Source organism: Chiloscyllium plagiosum, chromosome 15 (assembly GCF_004010195.1).
Source record: "Chiloscyllium plagiosum isolate BGI_BamShark_2017 chromosome 15, ASM401019v2, whole genome shotgun sequence".
In the NCBI taxonomy this organism is placed as follows: Eukaryota; Metazoa; Chordata; class Chondrichthyes; order Orectolobiformes; family Hemiscylliidae; genus Chiloscyllium; species Chiloscyllium plagiosum.
In genome coordinates, this window is record NC_057724.1 from 69,855,279 (window position 1) to 69,869,006 (window position 13,728).

At 43.0% G+C, this 13,728-nt stretch overlaps 1 protein-coding gene across 2 annotated transcripts in view; it reads right to left on the bottom strand.

Annotated features, from left to right (window-relative positions):
• Window positions 1-13,728, bottom strand: part of il1rapl2 (interleukin 1 receptor accessory protein-like 2) — a 1,022,943-nt gene that overhangs the window by 503,356 nt on the left and 505,859 nt on the right. The gene's annotated exons all lie outside the window — the stretch shown is intronic.

Genomic DNA, 13,728 nt, shown 5'->3' on the forward strand with positions numbered 1-13,728 from the left:
AATCTTGACAATTTGTTCTCATTGGTTGCCTTTTTGTTTTGTTTCCCCCCCCCCCCCTACTGTTGGACATCGTCTATTTATCTTCCTCAGTGTGATATAGTTTCAAACAGCTTTATGCATACATTGTCTTCAATACTAACATGAGTTTCAGTCATAGCAACACAGAGAATGTTGGAAAAACACAGCAGGTTTGGCATAAGCATGCAAAGAGAAACAGAGTTGATGTTTCAAGTCCAGTAAATACTGCTCTTGAAGAGCCATGTTGAACTTGAAACATTTCATGAATTTGTGTCTTCAAACCTTTGGAAAATCTCTTTCTTTTGTGTCTCTAGTAAGTTTTAAGATTGGATTCCACATAATCCAAGCACAAACTGCTGGATGTGGGAGGCAAGGCTCACCACTAGTGTCCCTGCTGACTTCACCTGCTAGAGGTGCACCCAATTCCATCTCCTCACAGACCACGTTAGGGAACTGGAGCTGGAGCTGGATGAACTTCGGATCATTCAGGAGGCTGAGAGGGTGATAAAGAGGAGTTTTAGGGAGTTAGTTACATCTAAGTTACAGGATGAAGATAGTTGGGTGATTGTCAAGAGAGGGAAATAAAATAGGCAGACAGTGCAAGGATTCCCTGTGGCCATTCCCCTCAATGATAAGTATGCCTTTTGGATACTGTTGGGGATAGTCTACCAGGTGAAAACCACAGCAACCAGGTCTCTGGCACTGAGCCTGCTCTGTGGCTCAGAAGGGAAGGGGGGGGTGAATAGGTGACTGATAGTGATAGGAGGTTCAATGGCTAGAGGAATAGACAGGAGATTCTGTGGTTACGAATGAGATTCCTGGAAGGTATGTTGCTTCCTGGCTGCCAGGGTCAGGGATGTCTCGGATTGAGTCTACAGGATTCTTAAGGAAGAGGGTGACAGCCAGAAGTCATGGTACACATTGATACCAATGACATAGGTAGGAAAAGGGATGAGGACCTGAAGAGTGAATACAGGAAGTTAGGTTGGAAGCTAAAAGGCAGGATGAACAGGGTAGTAATCTCAGGATTGCTACTGGTGCCATGGGTTAGTGAGGCTAGGAACAGAAAGCAAGTGCAGCTGAACATGTGATTGTAGGACTGGTGTAGGAGGGAGGGCTTCAGACATATGGATCATTGGGATACCTTCTGGGGAAGGTGGGACCTGTACAAGAAGGACGGATTGCACCTTGGTGCCATGGGTTAGTGAGGCTAGGAACAGAAAGCAAGTGTAGGAGGGAGGGCTTCAGACATATGGATCATTGGGATACCTTCTGGGGAAGGTGGGACCTGTACAAGAAGGACGGATTGCACCTGAACTGGAGAGGTACCAATATTCTGGGCAGGAGTACTCTTCAGGAGGGATTAAACTGGTTTGGCAGGCGCTACTGATCAGATGATGGGATGCCTGGTGAACAGGCAGATACAGCATGCACAGAGTCTGTAAAAAAGGATAGACAGTTGTTAGGGCAAAGTTGCAGTCAGTGTGATGGTTGAAGTGTGTCTATTTTAACGCAAGAAGTATCAAGAATAAGGGTGATGAACTTAAGAGGATGGATCAGTACTTGGAGCTATGATGTTGTGGCCGTGATGGAAACTTAGATATGGATGTAAGTTTGCTTGCTGAGCTGGAAGGTTCATTTTCAGGCATTAGTTTTAGCCACCAGGATACATGAACATCGACTAGCCACAAAAAGATATGACCCACTCTCATTATATCCTGACAGAGAGATGAAGAAGGGCACCACTTCGACTGGGACAACACATCCATCTTAGGACAAGCCAAACAGAGAGATGCGCAAGAATTCCTAGAAGCATGGCATTCTATCAACAAACATATCGACTTTGACCCCATTTACCACCATCTGTGATAAAGTACAGAAACTGACATCAACACTAGATCTGACATCATCACAGGAAATGACATCACCAACCCAAGGAAACCAAAACACACAAGTAGAAAGCGGGCCACTAATACCAGTGCTTCACTGGAGGCTGACTGAAGATGTTACCTAGCATGGCGATGAAACGTCTGAAAATGAACCTTCCAGCTCAGCGAGAAACTTACATCCAGAACATCAATCTGAGCTACAAATCTTCTCTAAACATACTAAAACCTGGACATCACAGGAGCAGGAATAGTTGGTTGAAGTTCTGAGGATTAGATGTTTCAAAAGGAATAGAGAGGGAGGTAAAAGAGGTGGGGGAATCGCATCTCTAATCAGGGATAGTAGCACAGCTGCAGAAAGGGAGGGTGTCGAGGGGTGTTTGTCTACAGCGTTAGTATGGATGGGAGTCAGAAACAGAAAAGGTGCAGTCACTTTATTGCGAGTTTTCGATAGACCCCTACCAGTAGCAACAGAGACACGGAAGAGCAGATTGGGAGGCAGATTTTGGAAAAATGCAGAAGTAATAGGGTTGTTGTCATGGGTGACTTCAACTTCCCTAATATTGATTGGAACCTCCTTAGTCCAAACAGTTTGAATGGAGAAGATTTTGTCAGGTCTGCCCAGGAAGGATTCTTGACTCAATATGTAGATAGGACGACTAGAGGGGAAGCTATGTTGGATTTGGTGTGTGACAACGAACCAGGCCAGACGCCAGATGTCTCGGTGGGAGAGCATTTCGGTAATAGTGACCACAACTCCCTGATCTTTTCTGGAGAGGGATAGGAGCAGACGGTGTGGGAAAGTAATTAATGGGGGGGGGGGGGAATTACAATGCAACTAGGCAAGAGCTCTGGAGCATAAATTGGGAACAGATATTCTCAGGGAAATGCATGACAGAAATGTGGAGGTTGTTTAGAGAACACTTCTTGCGAGTGCTGGACAGATTTGTCTCATTGAGGCAAGGAAGGGATGGTAGGGTGAAGGAACCTTGGATGACAAGGGATGTGAAATATCTAGTCACGAGGAAGAATGAAGCTCACTAAAGGTTGAGGAAGCAAGGATCAGACAGGGCTGTAGAGGGTTACAATGTAGCCAGGAAGGAACAGAAGAATGGACTACAAGGGGGCATGACAAAGTGTTAGCAGATCGGACTAAAGAAACCCCCAAGGTGTTCAACACTTATGTGAGGAACAAGAGGATGGCCAAAGGGAGGGTAGAGCCAATCCAATCAGGGATAGTGAAGGGAACTTGTGCCTGGAGTTGGAGGAGGTAGGGGAGGTCCTTAATGAATACTTTGCTTCAGTATTCACCAGTGAGAGGGACCTGTTGTGTGTGAAACAGGCTGATATGATCGAACAGGCTGATGTTAAAAAGGAGGGTATGCTCAAAATTTTGAAAAACATTAGGAAATATAAGTCCCCTGATCCAGGCGGGATATACACACAGTTACTACGGGAAGTGAGGAAAGAGATTGCTGCATCTTGGCAATAATGTTTGCAGCTGAAACTTTATTGCTGGAACAGCACAGCAGGTCAGGCAGCATCTAGGGAACAGGAGATTCGACGTTTCGGGCACATGCCCTTCTTCAGGACATCCTCATTGTCCATTGGAGTAGTACCAGGTGATTGGAGGGTGGCAAATACTATTCCCTTGTTCAAAAAAATGGAATAGGAATAATCCAGGGAATCACAGACCAGTCAGCCTTATGTCGGTATGGGCAAATTATTGGAGAGGATTCTAAGAGAGAGGGTTTATGATTATTTGGAAAAGTACTGCTTAATTAGAGATAGTCAGTATGGTTTTGTGAGGGGCAGAACATGCATCACTAGCCTTATTGAATTATTTAAAGACGTGACAAAACACATTGATGAAGGTAGTGTAGTGTTTGTGATGCACATGGATTTTAGCCATGCTTTTGATAAGGATCCCATGGAAGGCTCATTCAGAAAGTAAGGAGGCATGGGATGCAGGGAAATTTGGCTGGCCCATAGAAAACAGAGGGTGGTCCTAGATGGAAAGTATTCAGCTTGGAACTCAGTGACCAGTGGTTTTCCACAAGGCTCTACTCTGGGACCTCTGCTCTTGGTAATAGTTATGAATGACTTGTATGAGGAAGTGGAAGGGTGGGTTAGTACGTTTGCTGATAACATGAAGGTTGGTGGAGTTGTGGATAGTGTGGAGGGCTGATGTAGGTTGCAAGGGGACATTGACAGGATGCAGAGCTGGGCTGAGAAGTGACAGATGGAGTTCAATCTGGAAAAGTGTGAAGTGATTCAATTTGGTAGGTTAAAGGCAGGACTCTTGGCAGTGTGGATGAACAGAGGGATATTGGAGTGCATGTCCATAGATCCCTCAGAATTGCCACCCAAGTTGATAGGGTTGTTAAGAAGGCAAATGACATGTTGGCTTTCATGAGCAGGAGGATTGAGTTTAAGAGTCGCGAGGTTATGCTGCAGCTCTATAAAGCCCTGGTTAGATCACACTTGGAATATTGTGATCAGTTCTGGTCGCCTCATTATAGGAAGGATGTGGAAGCTTTAGAGAGGGTGCAGAGGAATTTACCAGCATGCTGCTTGGACTGGAGGGTATGTCTTATGAAGAAAGTTTGAGGGAGCTAAGGCTTTCCTCGTTGGAGCGAAGGAGGATGAGAGGTGGCTTGATGGAGGTGTACAAGATGATGATAGCCATTGATAAAATGGACAGCCAGAGACTTTCTCCCAGAGTGGAAATGGCAATCATGACGGGGCATAATTTTAAGGTGATTCAAGGGAGGTTTAGGGGAGATGTCAGATTCAGGTGACTTTCGGATAAGCACATGTACGATAGTAAAATGAAGGGTCTGTTGGTTTGTAGGATAAAAGAGTAGGATAAAAGACTGGGACAACATCGAGGGCCAAAGGGCCTGTACTGTTCTATGTTCTAATCACCTTTCTACACACAGTGAAGTAGAGCCAGACTTGTTTTTTTTTCATTCTTTCATAGGGTGTGGGTGTCACTGGCTAGGCCAGTATTTATTGCCCATCCCTAATTGCCCAGAGGGCACTTAGGAGTCAACCACATTGCTATAGGTCTGGAGTCACATGTAGGCCAGACCAGATAAGGATGACAGCTTCCTTCCCTAAAACGCATTAGTGAGCCAGATGGGTCATTTTATATATGATCAATATTCCAGATATTTATTAAACTCAAATTCAGCCATCTGCAAAGGTGAGATTCAAACCCATAACCTCAGAATGTTAGCTGGGTCTCGAGATTAACAGTCCAGCAATAATACCATTAGGTCATCACCTCCCCATAATCACTATCAGCTCCAATCTTTCTTCAATTGGAGAAAAATCTATTTGTCTCCAGCTTCCTGTCAAGTCAATTTTCAGCCGAGCTATTACAACTGTTCTTATGGCTTATGTCCGAATGTTGCTAATGTCAAAATAAAAATATTACATTGATAATCAGATAATAAGGACAAGAGTAGGCCATTCACGTCTTCAAGCCTGCTCCACCACTCAATATGATCATGGCCGATCATCCAACTCAGTACCCTGTTCCCACTTTCTCATCATATCTATCGATCCCTTTAGCCCAAAGCACCAAGTGTAGCTCCTTCTTGAAAGTATTCAATGTTTTGGCCTCAACCACTTTCTGAGAATTGTACGCACTCACCACTTTCCTCATTTCTCCTCATCTCTGTCCAAAATGGCACACCCTATATCCTTAGTCTGTGACCCCTGGTTCTGGACTCCGTGGTCATTGGGAACATCCTTACTGCTTTTACATGCTTTTGCCATATCTAGTCTGGTTAAAGTTTTGTAGGTTTCTATGAGATTCCTGCCCCATCCCCCCAACCTCATTCCTCCAACTTCCAGTGAATACATTCCTAACAAATCCAGTTTCTCTTTATATATCAGTCCTGCTATCACAGGATTCAGTGGTCTATGGTCAACATGTCTTTCCTCAGATAAGATGATCAAAACTGTACACAATACTCCAGGTCTCACCAAGGCCCTGTACAACTGCAGCATAACACCCTTGCTCCTGTATTTGAAACCTCTCAATATGAAGGTCAATGTACCATATAATGTCTTCATCCCATGCTGCACTTACATTTTTACTTTCAGCGACTAGTGTACAAGGACACCTAGGCCTCGCTGCACCTCCCTTTTCTCAATCTGTTGCCATTCAGATAATAATCTTCTTTTGTTTTACTGTCAAAGTGGAGAACCTCACATCTGTGCACATTTGCCCACTAACTCAACTTGTCCAAATTACACTGAAGCATCCCTGCCTCCTCACAGTTCACCCAGCCCTGTATCATCTGCAAACATGGAGATATTACATTTAGTTCCCTCATTAATATATATAATGAATAACTCTGGTCCGAGCACTGATCCCCAAGGTACTCCACTGCACACTGGCTGTCATTCAGAAAAAAAACACACTTTATTCCTACGTTGTTTCCTACCTACCACCCACTTGACAGCACAGTGGCTCAGTGGTTAGTACTGCTACCTCACATCACCAGGGACCCAGGTTCAATTCCAGCAGCGAGACCTAGGTGTCCTTGTACACCAGTCGCTGAAAGTCTGTGTGAGTTTCCTCCAGGTGCTCTAGTTTCCCCCCACAGTCCAAAGATATGCAGGTTAGGTGCACTGGCCAAACTAAATTGTTCCATAGAGTTAGGTGTGTTAGTCAGGGGTAAATTTAGGTAGGGGAATGGGACTGAGTGGGTTACTCTTTGGAAGGTCAGTGTGGATTGTTCGGTCAAATGGCCTGTATTCATACTCTAGGGAATCTAATCTAATAATTTCTCTACCCATATCAATACAGTAACCCCAATCCCATGTGCTTTAATTTTACACAGTAATCTCTTTTGTGAGACCTTATTGAAAGCTTTCTGAAAGTCCAAGTCAACCACGTGCATTGCTGCCCCTCTTATCAACTCTCCTAGTTACATCCTTGAAGAATTCCAGTAGATTTGGCGAGCACAGTTTCGCTTTTGTATATCCATGCTGACAGTGTCTGATACTACCACTGTTTTCCAAGTGTTGCGCAATTAAATCTTTTATAATGGACTCTAACATTTTCCCTACTATTGATGTCAGACCAACCGGTCTTTATGTCCTTGTTTTTTCCCTTTACCTCTTTTTTTAAGTATAGGGTTACATGAGCTACTGTTCAATCCATTGGAATTGTTCCAGAGTCTAAGGAATCTTGGAACATGGCTGCCAATGCATTCATTATTCCTAGCGCCACTTCCTGAACAACTCCAGCATGTAGAATATTCGGCTCTGAGCACTTATTTGCCTTCCATTGCATCAATTTTTCTCCATTTCTCTATTAGTACATAAGCACTATGTTCCCCAACATTGTACCCTCCTTTGTGAAGACAGAATTAATATGTGTATTCAATTCATCTGCCGACTCCCGATTCTTCACTCTAGCTTCCCTTGTTCTGACTGTAATCAGATTGTTAAAATCACCCAGTGGCCAGTACCAAAGCAGATTGTGGTTGAAGCATTGTAGTAAATGTGGTTTCAATGCGCTGTAACTGCACTAAGAATTAATCTGTGATGTTGACCCCCTTCTTATGGATAGACATTATGCTTACAATTTTCAATCTAATGGGATAATATGGTTGAGCGGGCATTTGAAAACCATAAGATAGGGCAAAGATCATGTTAGTTATTTGGGATACATTATCATATCAAGTATCCATGCTGTCAAGACCAGTAGTTATCAAAGTAATGAGGTTGTGAGAAAGATTTCAACATTAATGTATTGACCTGATTCAGCTTAAATCAGCTACACTTAAAAAAATACATTTGGTGTCTACCCTTGGGCTGCAAGGGCAAGAAATTATTCTACATATCATATCCAGTTTGTCTTTGACAATAGGATAAACATATTGCATGAGAAATTCCAGCCAGAAATTATATTTTCATTAAATTCATGCACCTTATTCACAATGACGTAATATATGACTCTGACGAAACTGAGCTGTGGGAGTGAGGAGCGGGCAAGGAAGTTGACAGTGATGTCACATCTAATGTTGGATTTTACTCCCCATCAGCCTAGCTCATTCACATCAGAATCAAATAGTTTGCCACTTATCTTGGACTCATTTTTTTAACCTTTTGACATCTTTTAATTGAGGCATAAGATGTCAGTCAAAACATATCCTTTCATCTTCTCTGTTATTTAGCCTCATTAGTTGTGAAAAATGTCATTAAAAAACTTGGAATCATGCAATTAGACAAGCCAAATTACTTATGTCTACTGACAGTCTCCCTCCATCTACACGTTAGTCTAAATACGAGAGAAAACCAGGTTAGCAAGACCAAACTGCAAGAACAATGATCAAACCCAGTCACTGAGCATTGACTTTATCCATCACATATCAGTGCTACAATTTAGATTATAGATTCTGGTTATTTCATGCCAATAGTTTGCTGACCAGGTGCAATTTCAGCCTAAACTTATACTTGATAGCTTGTTTATTATTTTCTCCAGAAGACTCAATCATTCAAGGAGACACACGGCCTCATACGAAGTGTACGGAAGGGGAAAAATGCATTCGACTCAGAATATACTGAACTTATACAATTGTTTGGTTGTTGCTAGCAATGTATGAGGAAGCTTGAAGGTCACAATCTTCTGTGACTTGAAGGGGCAGTGGTTGCATCGGTGGAAGCAAAAGAAACAGGTGGCACAGTGGCTAACACTGCTGCCTCACAGCGCCAGGGACACAGGTTCGATTCCAACCTTAGACCAGTGTCTGTGTGGAGCTTGTAAGATCTCTCTGCATCTATGTGGGTTTCCTCTGGGTGCTCCGGTTTCCTCTCAGAAATGTGCAGGTTAGGTGGATTGGCCATGCTGAATTGCCCAATGAGTTCAGGGTTGTACAGGCCGGGGGGATTAGCCATGGGAAATATAACATTATAGGGATAGAGTGAGGGGGTGTGGGGGTGAGTCTGGGATGCTCTTCAAAGGGTCAGTGTGGACCTGATGTGCTGAGTGGCCTGCTTCCACACAGTGGGGATCCTGTGATTCAAAGGTGGCAAATATCACGAAACACAGAAAACAGGAGAACCAGTAGGCCCTTTGAGCCTTCTCTGCCATTTAATATGGCTATGGTTGATTTGTACACTCAGTATCCATTCCCCCTTTCTCTCCGTATCCTTTAGCCCGCAGAACTACAGGGGTTGACAAAATACTTATCTTGGTATATGTTGTCTTGCGCTTATATTGTTAATTTTTTAAGGAGATCAACACTAAAAATTAGCCAGATGAACTTCAACGCATCATTGCATCGGAACATCGTGACATAAAACATACCATTTCACATCATTGTATCATGACATCATAATGCACAGCTCATATTTTGTGATACAGGATAATTGTACACTGTAAGCAATGTTAGCAAATCATCGTCAATCTCATCAATCTACAACAATTCTCCAACAATGAGTACGGATAGAAAGTGTAGTGCAAAGAAAACGCACTGTAGTGTTGCAGTAGATGTTAAATCAGAAATGGTAAAGCATTGTATGGTTTCTGATTCAGTCATTGCTCAGAAACATCACTGTAGAACAAGGAAAATGTTTTACGTGGTGTGTTTAAGTTGTGTTGTATAGTAGAGTTCATGTATAATACATATTTTGGTTGCCAGTATGAAATACAACATTTCCCGAAGTGATTGTCTCTCTCCTTACCTTAGTTCATTGTTTTTTATGGGAGAAGTTGCCTCGATACAAAATTACTTTGCCTTTACAGTCCCTACTCCCCTGTATTTCCATTATTCTCATGAGGAAAAATTTCTCCGTGTAAGTCATTTTAATATAAGTTGCACTTTTCTGGAACACAACCCCGACTTCTATTCACGGCTCCCTGTCTGTAACTCCTTCTTGAAAACACTCAATGTTTTGGCCTCAACCACTTTTTGTGGCTGAATATTCCACAGGCTAAAGGCTGTCTGGGTGAGGAAATGTTTTCCTCATCTCAGTCCTAAATGGCCAAACCCATATTCTTCAGTATCTCTTCAGTTCCACCACTGAAGTAGTCAGGTAAATCTTCTTTGCACTCTCTCCATAGCCAGAATATCCTATCTCCAATAAGGAGATCAAAACAGGGAGAGAGTTAAAATGGCACTCTTTTCGGACAGTGGCAATATCCCAATCTCTGGGCTGGGAGGCCTGGGTTCAAATTCCATCTGCTCCAGAGGTTTGTCATGAATAACATCTCTGAACAGGTTGATGACAAAATATTTTTAAAATGAGACCGAAACTGCAATTATTAAGATCTAATTACCATATCATGGATCAGGAGCTGAGTATATGTTTGGAGTTAGGCTAACATTCTCAGTGCAGGGGTTCTATTCCGACCATTACAGCTGGTGGAACTGAACTTATGTAATAAATCTGGAATAAAGGTTCATTTTAGTGGCAATCACCATGAACCTACCATCAACTCCAGAGGGAAAGAAACACCCTGGTTCACTAGGGAAGAAAATCTGCCATTTATTTCTGCTGTGGCCTACATGTGACTCCAGACTCACAGTAGCAATAGGGTTTGATACTCAAAAGCCCTCTGCAGTGATTTGGCAAGCCATTCAATTCAAATGTAATGAGGGGATGGGAAGCAAATACAGACCTTGTCAGTGACACCCACATCTCATAAAGGAATAGAAACAAGGAACCCATCATTACACTAACTGGAATGGATATCAGCAACCACCCACATGCTTCCAGACCAGTCAGAAAACCCTTAGTGGATAACTGGGGCAATGACCTTTAGTTCTTAGAGAACCATTTGGTGCAATTTGACCTCTAAGTTTTCAAGTTGTTATCATTTGAGGATCCAAGTGACATCCTCAGGCCTACCCAACCTATGTTTGCTGAGCACCAAGAACTAGCGATGCAACAAGACTCTGTTCCTTCAGGCCACCTTTACTCCTGATCTTTGTAAACAGCTGCTTATGTCGCATCGAGGTCTGTACTGGTGAGGCAGACTGAAGAATGACCTCAGAGTTCAAAAGATCCTGAGCTCAGGATCTGCTCTTGGTTTCCCAGGCGTATTGTGCAATCAAGCATTACCAGAGTCTCTAGTTTTCAGCTACTGACTTTGTGAACAACCAGAGTTGGCTTAAAAACAGCTCAGAGAGTCACCTGGGTTAGGTTTAGGGGTAAGAAATTATGCTGCAGTCAACATAAAAGTGAAAATTCAAATCACTTTGTGATTTGAAGAGCAGCACAGGAGGAGGTCATCAGCCTGTCATGTTTGTGCTGGATATCTGCAGGAAGAAGTTTGGAATCCTACTCCCTGCTCTTTCTCTCTAGCCCTCTGCATTTTCCTTTCAGATTACTATTCGATTCCCTTTAGAGAGTCACAACTGAATCTGCCTCCAACACTCTTGCTGGCTCTGTATTCCAGAACTTGGTCACTCTCTGTGTTAAAAATGTTTTTGTGTTGGTATTTCTGACCATATGTGGGTGTGTATCAGTGATTGGGAATTGAGTTCCTTTAACACTTCTTTATTGAACTATTTGCCTCTTAAGAAGACTACTGCTTCAACATAATTGAGGGAGCAGTGATGAAAGGCTGCTTCCCAGTTCATTATCTATTACATTCATATACTTTATCTTTTATTTCTCTGTAATTTATTGGCCCAAATGCGTTTATTCTGCCTTGGTTATGAGAACATGATTGGAAATGTGAATTCCACTGTAACAGCTCCATAATTGAAGATTGGGAAATAAAAGGTAAAAACGAGGTAGAACTAAAACTATGCTACTTTCTCCCCACCCCCACCCTCCTCTAGCTTATCTCTCCACGCTTCAGGCTCTCTGCCTTTATTCCTGATGAAGGGCTTTTGCCTGAAACGTCGATTTTGCTGCTCGTCGGATGCTGCCTGAATTGCTGTGCTCTTCCAGCACCACTGATCCAGAATTGGGAAATAAAAGATTACCCGACCTGAAGCTGTTTGAAAAAAAAGCATGCAATAGTTTTCCACAGATGAAAAGATATTTTTATGGTCCTCTTTTTCAAAGATGATGCTTCTGGTAACATATCTCGATGCAGCTATGTAAAGCCTGTGGACCCAGCTGCTTCCTGGTTTGACAAGTCATGCAGGAAATATACCCTGACTTTGCCATAGGCTTAATTGAAGTCAGCCATAATTCCCGCATATTTGGCGCAAAATCTAAGAAGTAGCTTTTCTGTCCATCTTCCTGTTATTTGCATTATAATAGGGTAGGCACTCAAATCCTGTCAGATGTTACTTGTATGTGCATTTACGCCCGCTTTTGAAATTGGTTGTCATCTGGTTTACATCCCAAAATCTCACCCCTCAGACTCAAATTAATTCAAAGAAGATATTTTAAAAAAATTGCTCTATCCCTCCACCACAAAAAGAGGTCGCCATCTGATTAACAATTTTTCTCATGTCTTCAAACTCCAATTTTTTTACAAGTTCTTTTCAATTTTAATTTCTTATGGCGACTTTGGGAAGAATTATAATGTGGAAAAATGTGCAGATTGTGGTCAAGTTGAAAAATTTTCAACCCAACTCAAATTCCACCCCCTCCTATTTTAGGACAAGGGTTAAGTAGTCAAATGGGTCCCAGCATGCAGACTGGAAAGTTGAAGTTGAATGTTGAGCCTCTGATTAAACTGTGGGTTTAATTGCAGCGGATTGGATTTCCCAGGCTTTGGGGAGCACTGCAGTTGAAAGGAGGTGATGGATGCTTTCGGGACAAGGTACATACTTTTGCATCACTGCTTATGGGCCAAGAGGAGAGAAGGGCCTTTTTTCTTTTTCCAGTTTCCAAGCTGCACCACCCCTATCAGATACAAGCTCTGGGATCAGGTATCAGAGTCACACCTTCCAACTCTCTATCACTGGATTTGGCGATCAGACCCCAGCCAGAATCAGAACTATTTTCCCTTGGGTTGAGATCCACCTCTTTTCAGAATAGGGTGTTATGACATTGGGATTGAAATCTCATTTTCCACGCATCTTGAAACAAACTCACTTGGTATTGTCTTCACATTCTCGAACTACATTCTCCAACTGCCTGGAAGTCAACGAGGTAAAAACAATAACTGCAGATGCTGGAAACCAGATTCTGGATCAGTGGTGCTGGAAGAGCACAGCAATTCAGGCAGCATCCAACGAGCTGCTCGTTGGATGCTGCCTGAATTGCTGTGCTCTTCCAGCACCACTGGTCCAGTGCCTGGAAGTCAAGTCTATCAGTTGGACTGATTTCTCAGTACTGAAGAGGGAGATGGCACGGGACAGGGTGACACTAGGCACACAGACACACAAGGTGGCCACTGAGTCATCAGTTGGCTAACTTGACACACAAGATGGCCACTGGATGACAATGTGGAAAGAAACAGCAGAGCAGATACTGACACTGTTTGGGGTCACAAGAATGCCAGCACAATGCACTCACAGCCCAGTATTTTTTTATTTCAAAAATATACTTTATTCATAAATATTTGATCTATACAACTGGACATGCCATCCATCTGTAAACATTCCATTCCTTTCGAAACAGAGTAATCATTCATATTTACAGGTTGGTGCGATTACATTGAGCTGAGGCGCCAGCGGAGCCCAAATGACTGCGTAGGCCCCCTGTTCTTCTTTAGGCAGGCAGATGTTACACGGTGGTCTTTCCCCACCGTGCCTTGGCGGCAGCTGCCCAAACTTCAGCGCGTCCCTCAACACGTAGTCCTGGACCTTGGAATGTGCCAGTCTGCAACACTCAGTCGGGGTCAACTCCTTCAGCTGGAAGATCAACAGGTTTCGGACCACCCAGAGAG